Source organism: Uloborus diversus, chromosome 5, assembly GCF_026930045.1.
Source record: "Uloborus diversus isolate 005 chromosome 5, Udiv.v.3.1, whole genome shotgun sequence".
Lineage (NCBI taxonomy): Eukaryota > Metazoa > Arthropoda > Arachnida > Araneae > Uloboridae > Uloborus > Uloborus diversus.
The window spans coordinates 33,618,675-33,634,903 of record NC_072735.1 but is presented as its reverse complement, the minus strand read 5'-3'; positions in this window follow the sequence as shown (position 1 = coordinate 33,634,903).

Below are 16,229 nucleotides of genomic sequence, written 5' to 3'. Positions count from 1 at the left end.
CGAAACAAACTGGTAGCTAATATAGAATTAGCAGACCAGACGAGTGACCGAAGCAATGGTTCGGTTCAACTCGAAGATTGAACGCGAGGCAAGGTATATTCAGTAAATTACCGCCCATTAGCCAGGGCTAAAGCAGAAATACCTGAAATGCACCGCCAGCTCAGTCATTTCCAGCCGAGGACTGCAGTTTCGTGCTTATTAGCACTCATCAGCCCGGCATAGGAAAGTGACTGAGCTGGAGATGGAAAAATTCTTAAGGAAGCCAAGAGTGCGAAACAAACTGGTAGCTAATATAGAATTAGCAGACCAGACGAGTGACCGAAGCAATGGTTCGGTTCAACTCGAAGATTGAACGCGAGGCAAGGTATATTCAGTAAATTACCGCCCATTAGCCAGGGCTAAAGCAGAAATACGTGAAATGCACCGCCAGCTCAGTCATTTCCAGCCGAGGACTGCAGTTTTGTGCTTATTAGCACTCATCAGCCAGTGTTCCTCCGTATGAGGTGACCATGTTTGGACCCAATAACTCATTTTCAATTAATTTTGCAGTTACATCATAACTTCCACCAAAACAGCGAAATCATGTTGAGTCCTTTTTTGAAATTTTAATATATTTCATTTTCACATAATGTATTTCATTTCCATATATCTTTCATTCTTGACAAATAATATGATTGTTCATTAAAACCTGGTATTCATTGTGAAACATTTTTTTACTTAGCTTGAATGAACAATGCAATAAATAATTTTTTGTTATGTTTAAAATGTGCTTTTATCAATGACTATTCTTTAAAAATAATGTGCTGTTATAAATGTAAAAATTAGTTAAAATTTTAGCAAGTGTTGATTTTTATATGACAAATATTATTTTGTGACAAATTTATCTTCTTGATTTTGTGATATTTTGTTCACATTGCTAAAATAAAAGTTCTATATAAAATATGAAGCCCTTAGTTGTGACTTTTTAATTTTCTAGGTTGTTGAAATTTTGCTGTTCAATTTAAAATCCTTTGTTTGTGAAAAATACTTTATATATATATATATATATATATATATATAATAATAAAAGTGAAAAATATTGAAAAGACCACACCAAGAGCCCATAGATGCGCAATGTAGCAAAACTAAAAAGCCAAGTAAATATAAAATTAATCAAACAGAATTGCAAATATTAAACAAATTATAAATAATTAATGATGAGAAAAAGGAAAATTGCAAACAACTATTAAGTAGAAAAAGATAAAGTATGAATCCAGAGCTCATCAGCCGTGGAGGATTCATTAAATATGGTCAAGAGACCAAAATTTTTAACTAAGAACTAAAAGAGAATGTTTGATTAATTTTATATTTACTTGGCTTTTTAGTTTTGCTATGTTGCGCATCTATGGGCTCTTGGTGTGGTCTTTTCAATATTTTTCACTTTTATTATATATATATATATATATATATATATATATATATATATATATATATATATATATATATATATGTATATATATATATATATATATATATATATATATATATATATATATATATATATATATGGTTTAGAATTTGTTTTAGTTTCTAAAAGTGAAGCAACATATAGTTTTCAATAGCTTCAATAAAATTATTCATTTAAATAAAGTACTCAAATTTATCTGTTGTATCTCTAAACATAATACAAAGTTCATTTTGTATTAGATTTCATTTCATAACAGCTTCAGAACTTTTCTTTCTAAAGGAAATTTATTAAAACTTTAGTAAATTTTCATTTTTAAGATCATCTAAGTTTCTAAGTAGTACAAATTTATCTTGGTTATGATACAAAATATTTTTTTTTTTTTTGAATATCCTATTGAAAAACTAAACAATTGTCTGAATTGCAGAAAATCAGCATTTTTTTTTTAAGTGTAAAAAAAAGTTAATTGTTTTCTTCTACGTATATCATGCACTTGTTACTTTTCCATGTGAAATTAAAACGCTCACAAACTAGGAGTTGGAAGATTTGAATTTTTCTTATCCCTGGTTGTCCTGTTCCCTGGTACAAGTATTGACCTGGTAGATAGGGTTACAGACGCACACAGATGTTAATGAAAGAGATAAATAAACAAATATTGATGCGTAAAAATTTAGAAAGTAGGATTTTTTGTGTGTGCCCCCCCCCCCCCACATTAACTTTTGGAGAATTAAACATAATGTTTTTTTTTTTTTTTTTTTTGAATGATCTCGGTAAGAACTCCCATATTTCCTTTTTCAATTTGAACAATTTTTCGTTCAATTTTGAGCAGTTTAAAAAAACTTGACATTGAGGCCAGTGAGAAATTTAAGCCAAAGATCCCTAACTTAAACGCCGGTGTGTTTGAAACAACTTTTTTTGAACAACCTCTTGACGAGGAACATGTTCATAAAAAACTTTTAAAATAAAGTTTAAAAAAAATTAACGTTGATTCCAGTGAGGAAATTTAAGGTTGGAAACTAGTTTAAGAGGCCGAAATTGCAGTGTTTTTCATGTTTTTTTTCTTAACAGAGAGGGATAAATAAGAGTGTTCAAACTTGGAGGATATTTTCTTCATCTTTTAAGTACACTTTATGATTTTTTCAAGTCATTTCCACCAGAAATAGTGGAGTTGAACGCTACTGTCCATCTGGTAGGCATTACCGAAACCACATTTTTTATCTGTAATGATTACAATTTTTCTTTTTCGTTAAAAAAATATTCCTAAGATTATAAACCTAATTGTGATCAAAAGAGTTGAAAATTGTATGTTTTTGAAGTGTTTGATTACAATATGATGTTTTTCTACCATTTTTTCATTTATTTCACTAAAAGAAATATTTTTATTAATAAAATCATTCCAGAGTTAGATTCATATAGATTATAATTGCATAAAGAATATTCACAAAATTTTTCAGAACGATTGGTCAATAACTCTTTGAGCTTTTTGGCAACAGGAAATAAAACGAAATTCAGATGGCTCTATTTTTATCTGTAAGAAAGAGCTGCAGCCGATTTTATTTTTGATTAAAATGTATCATTTAGATGTATTTTTATTAATATCGTTTATATATATATATATATATATATATATATATATATATATATATATATATATATATATATATATATATATATATATATATTAATTTTATTTCTAAAGTTAGTATTTTTTTAAGGCTTGGCAACAGAAAAACACCCAAAGAAATCCGAGTTACTTTTTTATTTCGCAAACGACTAAGAAGTTTTATAATAATAGATTAACTGCCTTTGTATTGCTTCTGTCATTTTATTTGTATATTTATTAATTTTTTTACATTTCCAGATCCGAAATTAACTGTTGTTGGAATAAATTTTTTATTTGTAAATCTGCTCTTCAATTTGCTTCTTAAAATTATACCCATGAATGTTTGTCAGAATACCTTAATTTAAAGTGTTCCAATGGAAAACTCATTAATAATTTAAATTTACCGAAAATAAACCTAAATAATTTGAGGAAGTTAATTTGATACTCATATAAGAAACGGATCTTTTGTTGTTGGAAAACAGAGTTTTAAATGTCAGAAAGATCTGCTTGACATTTTTTGTAACCCCTGCTGATTGAAAAAATATTGAGCTTTTAAATGATATTTGTTCAGAATTTATGACAGCCTAAAACTTGAATAAGCTTTTCACCACGGAAGTTTGTCAAGTATTGCTACACGAAAGTTATCGTGGTTAAACACAAAAATTGTGGACTGTATTTACGAGGTGCGGCTAGAAAAAAACCGAACTAGCACAGGTGAAACAATAAAACGAATGGAATAACGCTGAAAGTCGCCTGGCCTGTCACGTGACTCTTATTGCTCCGCCTACTGCTCGAGTATCATCTGCCGATCTGCCTCCTGCACTCAGTCTGCCCGTGGCGTCTGTTCTAAGTAGTTGACGTTTTGTCTGTGCGTCGGAAAAATGTTGAGTGTACAGAAAGAACAGCGTGTTAACATCAAATTTCTTTTCAAACTTGGAAAATCTGCAAGTGAAACGTTTGTAATGTTGCAACAAGTTTACGACGATGATTGTTTATCGCGAACACAAGTGTTTGAGTGGTTTAAACGATTTAAGGATGGCCGCGAAGACACAAGTGATGACGCTCGCACTGGCAGACCATTGTCAGCAAAAACTGAAGCAAACATTGAAAAAATCGGTAAACTTGTTCGAGAAGATCGCCGTTTAACAATCAGAGCAATGTCTGAGTTGACAGGAATTGACAAGGAAAGTGTTAGGCAGATTCTTCATGAAAGTTTGAATCACATGAAATGCCCCAGCTCACAATGCGTTGCCAGTGAAGACGTTTTTAGCCAATCACAACATTCCCATCTTAGACCATCCACCCTACTCCCCTGATTTGGCCCCCTGTGATTTTTTTCTTTTCCCTAAAGTCAAGTCAGCTTTGAAAGGAACTAGATTTGAGAGTGTTGAAGCAGTAAAAGAAAAAGCGACGGAAGTAATGTATGGACTTACCGAAAATGATCTGCAGCATTGCTATGAACAGTGGAAAATTCGTATGGGGCGGTGTATAGACCGAGGAGGAGAGTACATTGAAGGAGATAACATCAAATTGTAAATAATGGAAAATAAAATTTTTTTATAGCATCAGTTCGGTTTTTTTCTAGCCACACCTCGTATACAGCAAAAAATACTCTTAAGCTCTCAAAATTTCAGCCTCTCTTCCATAATTAAATTTTCTGCAAGCTTAGCCTAAACATGGCAATATGTATTACTAAGCAGTGGCAACGTTTGGAACCCTTCATTTGAGTTGTACAGATCCGTAACCTTAGAGTTTCGATCTTGGAAGCTGAAAATTTGCATATGTTAGTTTAAAGGCATGGGTATGCTTGCACAAGCATGCAGGGTGCGATTGAAAAGTAACCGAACTTTTGCTGGAACAACAATTTTATTGAACGTTTTGACAAATGCACTTAATATTCTTCGACAAACATCCCTCGAGCTTCGATGCACCGGCGGTAGCGGTCTTTCCACTGTTCAAAGCATTTTTTAAACATCGGGATTCAATCCATTCCAAAAATCAAATGGGCCAACAATCAAAATGCCGGGATGGCATTTTGATTGTTGGTTACTCTTTTTTAAATATCCGCTTCGACTGGAAATGCCTTCTCTTCAAGTTCCTTTTATTGAGCGGCAACAAAACGAAGTCCGGGTGATACATGTCTGGGCTGTAAGGGTAGCCCTGTGATGCCATGCTTGGCTAGATAGGAGGTGCAGACGAACGCTGTGTCAAAAGGAACCTGAAGAGAAGGCGTTTCCAGTCTATAGCGGATATTCAAAAAAGTGTAACCAACAATCTAAATGCCATCGCGGAAGACGGGTTAAAAAATGCTTTGAACAGTGGGAGGACCACTACCACCAGTGTATCGAAGCCCAGGTGATGTATTTCGAAGAATATTAAGGTCATTTGTCAAAACGTTCAACCGAACTGTTGTTCGAGCAAAAGTTCAGTTACTTTTCAATCGCACCCTGTATATCATGACAGAAACCTACAAGGGTTTCGAAATGAATACAGCTAGATCGAACTAAACAGTGCACTGAGAAACTGAGATCACTACTAACAGATACAGACTGAAAACAGAATATAGGGAGCGGAGGGGAACGCCCCAGCCAGGTGAGTGACAAGACGTCCGCGCACGAGAGTTTCTAAGACTTTGCGCGACTGGAAAACATTGAACCTGAGACTTTTTTTCCCCCATCTCATTTTTAGTTCGACTGAAAAAACACTTCACCCAAAACATTGAAATGCTGATTATTCATCAAATATCAAAACCCCTTAAAAATGTAACTTTTTCATTACTTTGGGAAATTTTGGGGCTTATGCGCGACCAGAAGATATTATAACTGATTGAAATCGAATTTAAACACAATATTTCAAGGCTCTTTTCAAAGACGTTGCAAACTATTACATTAAGAAAACATCTATTTAAAAAAATCGCAAAAATGATGTTTTTTTTTTTTTTTTCATATTTTGTCAAACTTTAAGGCCCATGCGCGACCGGAAGATGTCATACGATTTACATAATTATTTTTTTTTCCTTTTTTTGTCTTTAATTCGCAACTTTTCCACGCTATTACAACTCCGAAATAAAAAGATGAGTTTTTTCGGCCCACCCTAATGGGTATATCTCTGAAATATAATCAAAAATTAAAGTGGTCAAGTGGGAACGATTTGAAAAAAAAAAAAAAAAAAGGTCAGTTGACATCAAATGACTCTTTAGCCATCCTCCCCCCCCCCCCTTACGCCACGAGAGCAACAACGCACCGTCCCCAAAGAAACAGCTCCACAAAAATGAGACAAAACCAATTACTTAAACACTCACCCCAGCTTTAGCTATTATTATTAGAATTCTTTGTAAAGATTGGTCGATGTTTGCCCTCCATTTATGGGCGGAGTTAAGGGGGGGAGGGACTAAGCTCCCTTTGACAGCTTATTAGTCCCCCCCCCCTCCTAAATGAAAAAGTGCAGGAGGTTTAAAAGCTTCTTTCCACACATTTTCTTTCTTTCTTTTTTTTTTTTTTTTTTTCAAAAAATAATTCTTTGCTTGCGATTCCAAAGACAGTAAGATGACTAAAAATAACCTTTCTTAACATCACCAAAGAGAACTTTAATATGTGTTATTAGGATTAGTGCTTTTAGAGCTTCAGAATCTGCTATTCATTTCCTTAGCATACTAATTGCGTTTTTAGAGCCTCAAATTTTACAAAATTGTGAGGAGAGCTCCTGAACTCTCCTGTCTCTAATCATGATCCATTCCTTAAAAGTAAAGCCCTAGTCCAGGAATTCTTTATAGTAAGTCCTAGCACACCGTTTTTCTGGCGACTACGACTTAAATTTTTGGTAGCCATTTTCAATGAAATTGTTGCGATCTAGAGCTTCATTTAAAAGGGCATTTTTAGGCTTTCAATTTCAAAAAATTTCCAATGGAGAGTACTGCTGTGGGAATAAAGCGCAGTATCTGTAGAAATGAGTTTTTGAGTTATTTGAAGAAACGCATTTTAAATTCCATGCTTAGGGAAATGTCGGAATTCTGCGCTTTTTTTTTTCTTTCGTGCTTTTTTTCAGAGGAAACCAAATAAGCGAGGTTATGCAATGAAGCAAATGTGCAACAGATAACAAAAGTGGGAAAAAAAAATATTTGCAGTTGCTGCTCTTTACCTTAACGCGGCATAGCACCCATCTACTTCCTTAGCATCTCACATTATAGTCTAAAATTGCGTTTTTTAACTTTCAAGAAGAAAAATAAAATAAATATAATAAATTAAAAAAGGTCTGCCCCGACCCCTTCTCCTAATAGTATACAGCACAACAAGCATTTTTACAACTTCTGCTTAAAAAACTTGTACAGGAAGGACCTCGAACCAGTCGTTATACCTAATGTTAGTACTAAAGAATCCCTCAGTCTTTCAGATTTCAATTTGGAACATTTTACGATGCAGCTGCGTATACCTCCCACTAGAGATGCAACGAATATTCGACTTCGGCCGACGAATTATGTACGAAAAATGGATTTTATTATCACACACTGAGAGTTTTCTGTATATATTTATGTTTATCATGTTTGATGTGCAATTCAAATTTTAATGAAATCTTGTTATAACTATTCTGCGTTTCCAATACAAAAGGCATTCATTCATGAATATAACTAAAAATGTCTGTATTAGAAATATACAAAATTTTCAGTTAAAGTCGGATTTTTTTTTTTTTTTTTTTTGTGACACACGAAGAAAAAATTTGGAAAAATAATAATCGATTTCTCTCATTTCACTTTGAGCAGAGGTTTTTGCCGAGACTTAACTTTGTGGTTGGTTTGCAATTTTGTTAAAATACTCCGACAAATAATTTAGGTGGAATTCTTTCATAGTCTTTAATTATTAAAAATTGCGTCTCCAAATTTTGTAGAAGAGGACTTATGGCACATGCACCAATATTGTCTACAGATTTATCTAAACATAATTTAATTTTTTCCATTTTAATAACTTCAGAAATTAAATTTTCTAATACAGATATTCGTCTTGTAACAGCTAATTTTGGTACATGTATATATGGATAGAAATTTATAATATGCAATTCCATATTGAATCATTTCAGTTTATTAAAATTCTTTTTCTTATTCAATTGAGAAGCTTTATGAAATAATTCCAGTAATAGAAAATGATTGCTATTTTTAAGCTTAAATATAGAAGTCTGATCGTCAAAAACTGTTTCTAAAGAAATATCTTCCACTTTTTGGTAATTTTTCGGCCGAACATGGCAGAATAATTTTAAGTTTAAATTAAAAGTAAGTAGTTGAAGTTGTTGCGTGTTAAATATACTTAATTTATAAGAATTTGATTACGAAAGGAAAATCAAAGCGCCGTAACTCGACTTTGTCTTGGCGAAGACTTGAGTTTTCAAGCTTAACCTTGGCGGGCTTCCTGTGGAACGGCAAACCCCCCAGAACTCGTTTCTCCCCACTTCGCATCGCCCAAGGAAAAACATCTGATTGTCATTATGACTCTTGAAAGAACTCTCCTTATTGTGGTCAAAGCATTTCTGCCCGGTCTTTTTTCTCATTTATGCTTTCCATCGTTATTTCCAAGCAATTGAATACATTTTTAAAAACAGTTTTCGTGAGTAAGAAATAAAAAATGAAATGAAAATATTAATTTTCAATTATTTACTTGCTGCAATTACAAATACAATGGGATTTTTTTTCTTTGAATTCGAGATTTATTTTACTTGGTAGTTTTAAATAGCTTTCGTTTCTTACATAATGAGCCCAAACTTCAAGAAAATTATTGTGAAAAAATGAAAGAAACCCGAATTTTGTTTGAATGTAACGAATACTTGTTGTGTACAAATCCTTGCTACGGCAAAAGTCGTTTTTTTCTTCTTTTCTTTTTTGGATCGTTTGAAAAGTTTATGGAGGAAAAAATATAATGGTCTTACACACGTATGTACAGATTCACTATTACAAATTTGCACCGATGAACTGCTGGATGAAGAAGTTTTACTTTTTCACTTTAAATTTGAAACATACACATCTCCCTTGAAATAAGAAATTAATTCGCCCCACCCTCCCCAGGTTTAGAACCCCTGCCTTAAATTAATTTTTTATATTAAGTAAATTTACTCACTCCCAAAATATACCTATAAAGTAGGCTACATTAACTACGCTAAGGGTTAGTAAAATAATTTTTAATAAACTGAGTTTCGGGGTTAATCATATACTTTCACAGTCACGCAAAATTGAGAGCCATAACTTTTCTATTTGCACAAACCTCGATGCATTTTCGTTTATTATTTTTAACTTTTTTCATAAATAAGTTGAGCTTAAAATCGACCTTTTTTTTTTTTTTTTGAAAAATTCAAAATTAATATCTTCTCTGAGCTCCGAAATGCAGTAATAGCTAATTGTTCCCATGAAGTTTCTAAATTTTTTTATTTGAATAAATTTTTTTAGAAAGGGCAATCTTTTTTTTTTTCGAAAACTGGTTATTTAATCTTGGATCTTCACCGTTATTACTAGAGTATAAAAGGAAAACGCGTGTACAGGGTTGAAGTATGTTATTTTAGATAATAAAACAACGCTGAGTTACACAAATTTGCCGAGAATTGCAGACAGGTGTTTCGGGGTTTCAAGGAACACCCAGTTTTAATGCAGAAAAGTGAGCACAATCTTTTTTTTTTTTTTTCTCGATGAAAAGTGGGATCCTTGAAACCTCAAAACAGGTGTCTGTAACGAATTATCATTGTTACATTTTCTTTAACTTTTCTGCACAAAGGTACTTCTTTGATTTATATACATATGTATAAAAAGACACAATGGCACCTTTTCCGAATTCCGAAGAAATGGTTGGCATTGGCACGGTTGGATTTTTAAATCAGAGGGATTATGGAAAATAATCTATAAACATTAAGAGTTCCTTTTTTGTTGCAAAGATTTAAACGAACTTAGGATGCATTTCTCAACTCCAGAGAGCAAGTCGAGTGCATGTGAAAAATTAAAGAGAAGTTATTCAAAACAGAGGTAAAGAATATGGGGGGTAACAAAGGTTGCAGATTATTTCAAATATGCAATCAATTTTGTCCCGAAAGCTAAGTTTTATTTTTAAATGGCAATTTCAGTTTAATTTAGTCATTTTTTCTGAAAGCACAAGTTGTAAAGAAGCTATAAATTTATATATACATAAGATATGGATAAGAGGAGGCACGTATGGAATACCATCTCCATGTCAGAGGCAGGGTAAAAGATCCACTTCTTAACAAACTAATAAAATTGCAGGCAAGGACTGAAAATTAACATTTTTTTTTTTTTTCGCTAAAGGCTTGTTGATGAACAGCCTTTAGCGAATTCTGAGGATCTGCAATAGAAAAACGAAGATGCGCTTTGGAAAACATGCATGATAGTTTTTCATTTGTTATACTTCTGAAAAGAACGCGGTTCTTTTCTATGCCTTTGGTACCCATTATTACTATGGATAAATGTTCACAGCTGTGTGCTAACGTTCTCCTTACATATATCAACTTCGGTCGTCTTATTTTTCCTTTTGAAATAGATGATATATACATACTGCATGGTCCGTATTTTGACGAGAGGGCACATGCTTTTTATCAGCGAACGAAGAAATCACCAGAGACAGAGTATGCGTCTTTCAGAGCATATTCTCTTCTTTTAATTATTACTTTTTATTTGTTTTCCTGCTAATTTTTTAATCATTCAGAATTATTTGTTAATTACTTTGTGACCGATAGCTCTCCGCCGCTGTAAAATGAAATCCCATTCACAGCCTTGCATTTGTGATAAAAATATGATGAAATATATTTGAGACAAATGTAATTTCTTTGAAAACTTCAAGGATAGTTGTTTCGTTCTTGGTATTTTATATTTTATTTTTCCCTCGCCAAATTCGGCAAGTCGCGTCGCTGACTGGCACGCGCCCTACGCAGAGTAACCTCGTTTCCTTGACAACGGCTGCAATTCGGCTCGCCTAGCTTTCCCTTCAGTGCCAACTTACTGTGAAACGAAGTATAACTATTTAACTATTCGGCGGCCGAATAGCTGAATATTCGGCATTCGGCCAAATCACTATTCGTTGTCTCACTACCTTCCACCAAGGGCGTGCACAGGGGGGGGGAGAAAGGACTCCTGTTGGCCCGGGCCTGACCCTGAAGAGGGCCCAATATTTTTAAAACTAGGGGTAAAAAATAAGGGTTAACAATATGGAGAGCTGCCCGAAAAAGTCATTTGTGACGGGCCCCAAAATTTCTGTGCACGCCCCTGCCTTCCACCATATCCCAACTAGTAGCATAAAGTCTCCAATTATAGCCGATAGCCAATAATAGCATACAGCCTAAAGTTAAGTCTTTTAGACCTATTCCTATAGAGATAAAATTTCAGGAGAAGCCTCCGACTCCCTTTAGTTACCAAAAAGAACTTAAATTGTCTTCATTTTTGAAAGAAAAAAATGTGAGGGAACCCCATTCTCCTAACATTATCAAAAGTTGGCTATAAATGATTTCTAATGTAAATTTGAAATTTTCCTGAATTCCCCCTCCTCTGACCCACATTGCCCCCTCTTTCATTGACATCACCAAGGATTGATTACAACTACCTTCTTAAGGCTTCAATTTTGAAAAATTTCCCGGGAGTATCGATAGATCTAACACGCTTTTCGTCCTTCCTTTGACTTCACTAAAGATATCCTTCCTTTAAAGCAATATATTGCACATAAAATTTTTCGTATTAAAATTATCTTTCTTTTCATAATTTCAGCCGATTTTTTTTTCCTATGAAAAACCTTGATATAAAACTTGAGGGAAGATGGGCAACGGCAGCAGTTTCAATGTTAACAAGTTTTAATCGTCTTACCGAACATGCCACACACGCATTCTTTTCATCTTTTAATTTTAGCGTTAGTTTTTGGCTGGGGCCTTAGCAGACCTGTCCTTTCAAACTTTTCCAAAAAGGGGGGATGGGGGTAATGGTACATATTCAGTAAATATCAGAGGAAGAAAGCAACAAAGCACATAAAAAATGTATGTTCAATATGTTTATGAAATCGCGGGGAGGGGGGGATTTCCCAAATGAGGGCCCTGGGGCTTAGCTACCTTAAAGACAAAAGTCAAACTCCGCCCATGTCTCCATTGCAGATCCTACTTCTAGGTGTTATTATGGAGAACCCCTCCCCCCTCCCCAATCATAATTTAGAGAGAAAAAGTTCTCTCACTCGTAACACAGACCTTCCAAGTGGACAGAAATTACCGTTTTTGTTAACAAGCGAACTAAAGCGCTGATTCGCCTGTAGTATTGTGTAGTGACGAGGCGATAAATTTTCATGTGGAGTAATTCATTTTCTGAAAGAAATGTGAGAGGCGCATGGGCAATGGGCAACCAGGGCCGTGCTTAAGGGGTGGCAAACTGTGCGATCGCACAGGGCCGCTAAAATAATACAGTGAAACCTGTGTAAGTTGACCACTTGCGGTGCAGTACTTTGGTGGTCAACTTAGAGAGGTGGTCAACTTATAAAGGGGGCACTTTTTTTTGTCATTTCTTGCACCATGTATTCATTTTTAGACTAATAGACATTTACTCTTTCTGTTCAACTTACTTTCGTTGTTTAACATTACTTTAAAACAAAAATTTAAAATGTTATTCAAATTTTTTTAGAGATTATTTTTCCAAAATGACGTATAATGTGTCATGCAAATTTAAAATTTCAGTAAATTGATCAAAAAAATATATTGTTTATGAAAAGTTACTTATTTGATATTAATAGTTCCTAAAAATTCATAGCTAATCAAAAATAACAAATTTTTTGCTTTATTTTTTTTCTCATATACATTTATAACCATGATGATCTATTGTTCAACAAAATAACTCCTTATTGAAGTTTGGCGCACTTATTAGACACTAGTTTTAGAATTTCCATATGTGTCAGCTAATTTTCTCTGGATTTTTCCCATTTCAATTAATTTTAATATTTCATACTTTTTATCAATTGCAAGTTCAATTAACTTTCTTTTTGAAGCCATTTTATGTAAAACTATAACACAAAGAACAACATGGATGAAGTCTCATAGTTCAAAATGGCAGTTGAAAATGAAAATGTCCTATCTCTTAATCCCTTTGCATTGCAGAAATACTGCAATGCAAGAATGAAAGTAACTTTACTCTTTAGCACAATTCCAGTGTTGCCACAAAATATTGCAACTGGAAAATAATTCTTTGTACTTTTCTATTGACACATGTTTTCATTGAACAGAGAGTACAATCTCAAATAGGCACACAAAATGCAATCTCAAATAGAAGAAAATAAAAACAAGTTCGGAGAATAAAAGAGTTCTTTTAGTAGTTTTCCCATGTGGTGAAACTCACAAGGAGGTTTAGTCATGCTGCTGTTTTATTAAGTTGGTAAAATGCTGGTCTGGCATCGAAAATATTCTTGGAAAGCTATAAAATAAATAATATAAAATAAAATAATTTGCTACATTAAGTTTTAAAAAATAAACCAAGTGGTCAACTTACAAAGGGTTTTTTACACTACTCCAAACCAAATTTGGTTTTATGGAAATATATAAGAAACTTTTTGAGATATCATGCGTGCAATACGAGAAAACCGAAGAAAACGGCACCTGAGAAAAAGACGCTTAAACAGCTGCTGTTAACATTATAACTTGAAAACTTTTTTGTGTATGGTAATAAATAAGGTATCAAATTGTTCAGAATTAAAATATGCATAACATATATTTTTTCCGGAAAGTCGAAAATTTTGTAGGTTAAAGGTACTTAGACCCCTAATATATGCACGTATTTTCTTCGTGTGCCATTTGCTTCTGAGTTATTCCACGTCAACTTACTTAATTTGTCAAATCGTCCCCACTCGACCATCTCCGATTTGGATGAAATTTTATAGATGTGTAGGGATGCATTTGAAACTAACCTATGCAAAATTTCAGCTTCCGAGGTTCAAATCCTGAGGATCTAGGGTCTTTCAAAAAATTGATCCAAAATGGCGGATGAGCTTTTTGTGACAAATTGCCATCTTTAGACTATGTTTGCAGAAAATTTTAACACAATAGAATCCCTGAAATTTTAGGAGCTTAAAGTACAATTGACTGTTAATCTTACAAATATTATTGGGAATTTGAGCTCCTTAGATTATTTATAGCATGCGTGTAAACTCGTGAAAAAGAGCGGCAGGGAAATTTTTCCTGGATTTTGTCATAAAATTTGAACAAAAGTAATTCAAAGGCTCGTACTTAGTGACGATATTGTAAAAATACTTGTTTTTGATGGGTTATAGTTTCAGAGCTTAAATATCTATTTTCTAAAAGATATTGTCATCCAAAGTGGCTATCAAAACAGTTCAAGTGAAAAATAGCTGATTTTCAAAGCGCGGTAGCTCAAGTTTGTCACCTCGCATCTTCTTTTTGTTAATACCATAAGAAAGAACAGATTTTTTTCCTTTCAAAAAAAGTATTTTCTTCGATTCCGCCTCTTTTGAACAAGGATAAAATAAAAAATAATAATAATAAAAGATTGAATTTCTGTCTGTCGTAACGAAATGCCATGTTTAAGCTCAGATTACGGGAAATTTTATCACACTGGAAGCCTGAAATTTTGGGAGTTCAAAGTACTCTTGGTTGTCAATACAGTCGACGCTCGATGTAACGACCATCTCCGTCCCAGAAAAAAAGGTCTTTATAACGAGTGGTCGTTATAAGAGCTATAATTTAAAAAAATATACACAGTCATCATGCATGCCCTGTTCCAAGAAAAATGGTACTTTTTCAAACATTCCAGTTAAATGCTCAAATTATTTTTTAATAGGAATTTTTAGAAAAATCATGTGCAAAATACTATGACAGAATATTAAACAAATTTTAAAGTAGAAAATATAGGGAGGAAAATGTTACACACTTACAAATCTGCTACTACTACTGCTACCACTACATTTTATGACCAGAAACAGATGTTTGTTTTTTTAGCAGACGTGATTTTTGCAAAACTTTATTTTCCGTTTCAGATATAGGTGATAAATTGTGTTTTTCTTGCTTTTCAAAGAAACATTTAAAAGTCCCTCGAGAACCCCAATTCTTAAAAACCACTAGATTCAAACCCAAAACTACCAACACATCTGTCAACTCCCTTTTCTTAGCAATCTGGAAATTTCTCGATTTTTCCTCCCCCTTTTTTTTTTTTGTGCTAGCTGTGGTGAATGGTAATTTTCCCGCCCCCCACCCCCTCTCAAAGCTGGATTTTACATTGAAAACTTCAGGCAAATGTCCGTAAACAATAATCAAGGTCATTTCAAAAGCTACAGATTGGAAAGGACACCAGAAATAGCGTCCTCTGAATTCGGTCGTTGTATTGGATTAGACGATACAGAACGGTCGTTATAACGAAGGCAAATCAACGTAGAGTTCATAGGAACAAAGTTGGGACTTTTACCACTGGTCGTTATAATGGGACGGTCTTTATAATGTGTATTCGTTATAATGAGCGTCAACTGTACGTTCTAGTATTTTATGAATTTGAGTTCATTAACTTTTGTGTAGCACGCATGCAAAATCGCAAGAAAAACGCAGTGGAGAAACTTTTCCTGGATTTTAGAATGTCATAAATTCTGAACAAAAATTATTCAGAAGCTCGTACTTACATTACTTTTGTAATTACTTTTAAAAATCTCGAACTAACTTATACGGCTGGGTGACACATTACAACGGGTTGTAGTGTGTGAGTATGAAATGATTATGTTTTAGGAGAGACTAAATAAATAACAAAAATGACTATTTATCGACTATTAAAACAAATTTCGCACAGGGCCGCTAAAACTCTAAGCACGTCCCTGTGGGCAACTACCAACACCTTTCGATTTTTTCATTTCGTGTACATCGTAGCGATCGAGGTTATCAATCATTGCTAGCAAAAGGTTATCCATGTCGCTTAATTCGCATGACAGTTCTATTTTTTGTGTAGCAAGTTAGTGCACAAAACCTGTTTACGAATTAAGTTTGTTTTCTTTTCCCGCGAGTTTCTAGAAAAAAGGTGAAATTTTATACCCCCGATTTCGAATAAATAAAATTTCTGATGAATGGCTCTCTGTTAGAATAGAAATAAGTCCTTCTCACCAGAGTCCGAACATCCTGACATTGGACATGGGGCACATTTCTATTTCAGGCCCCCCCCCTAAGGCCCGACTAAGATTTTTGAAGATA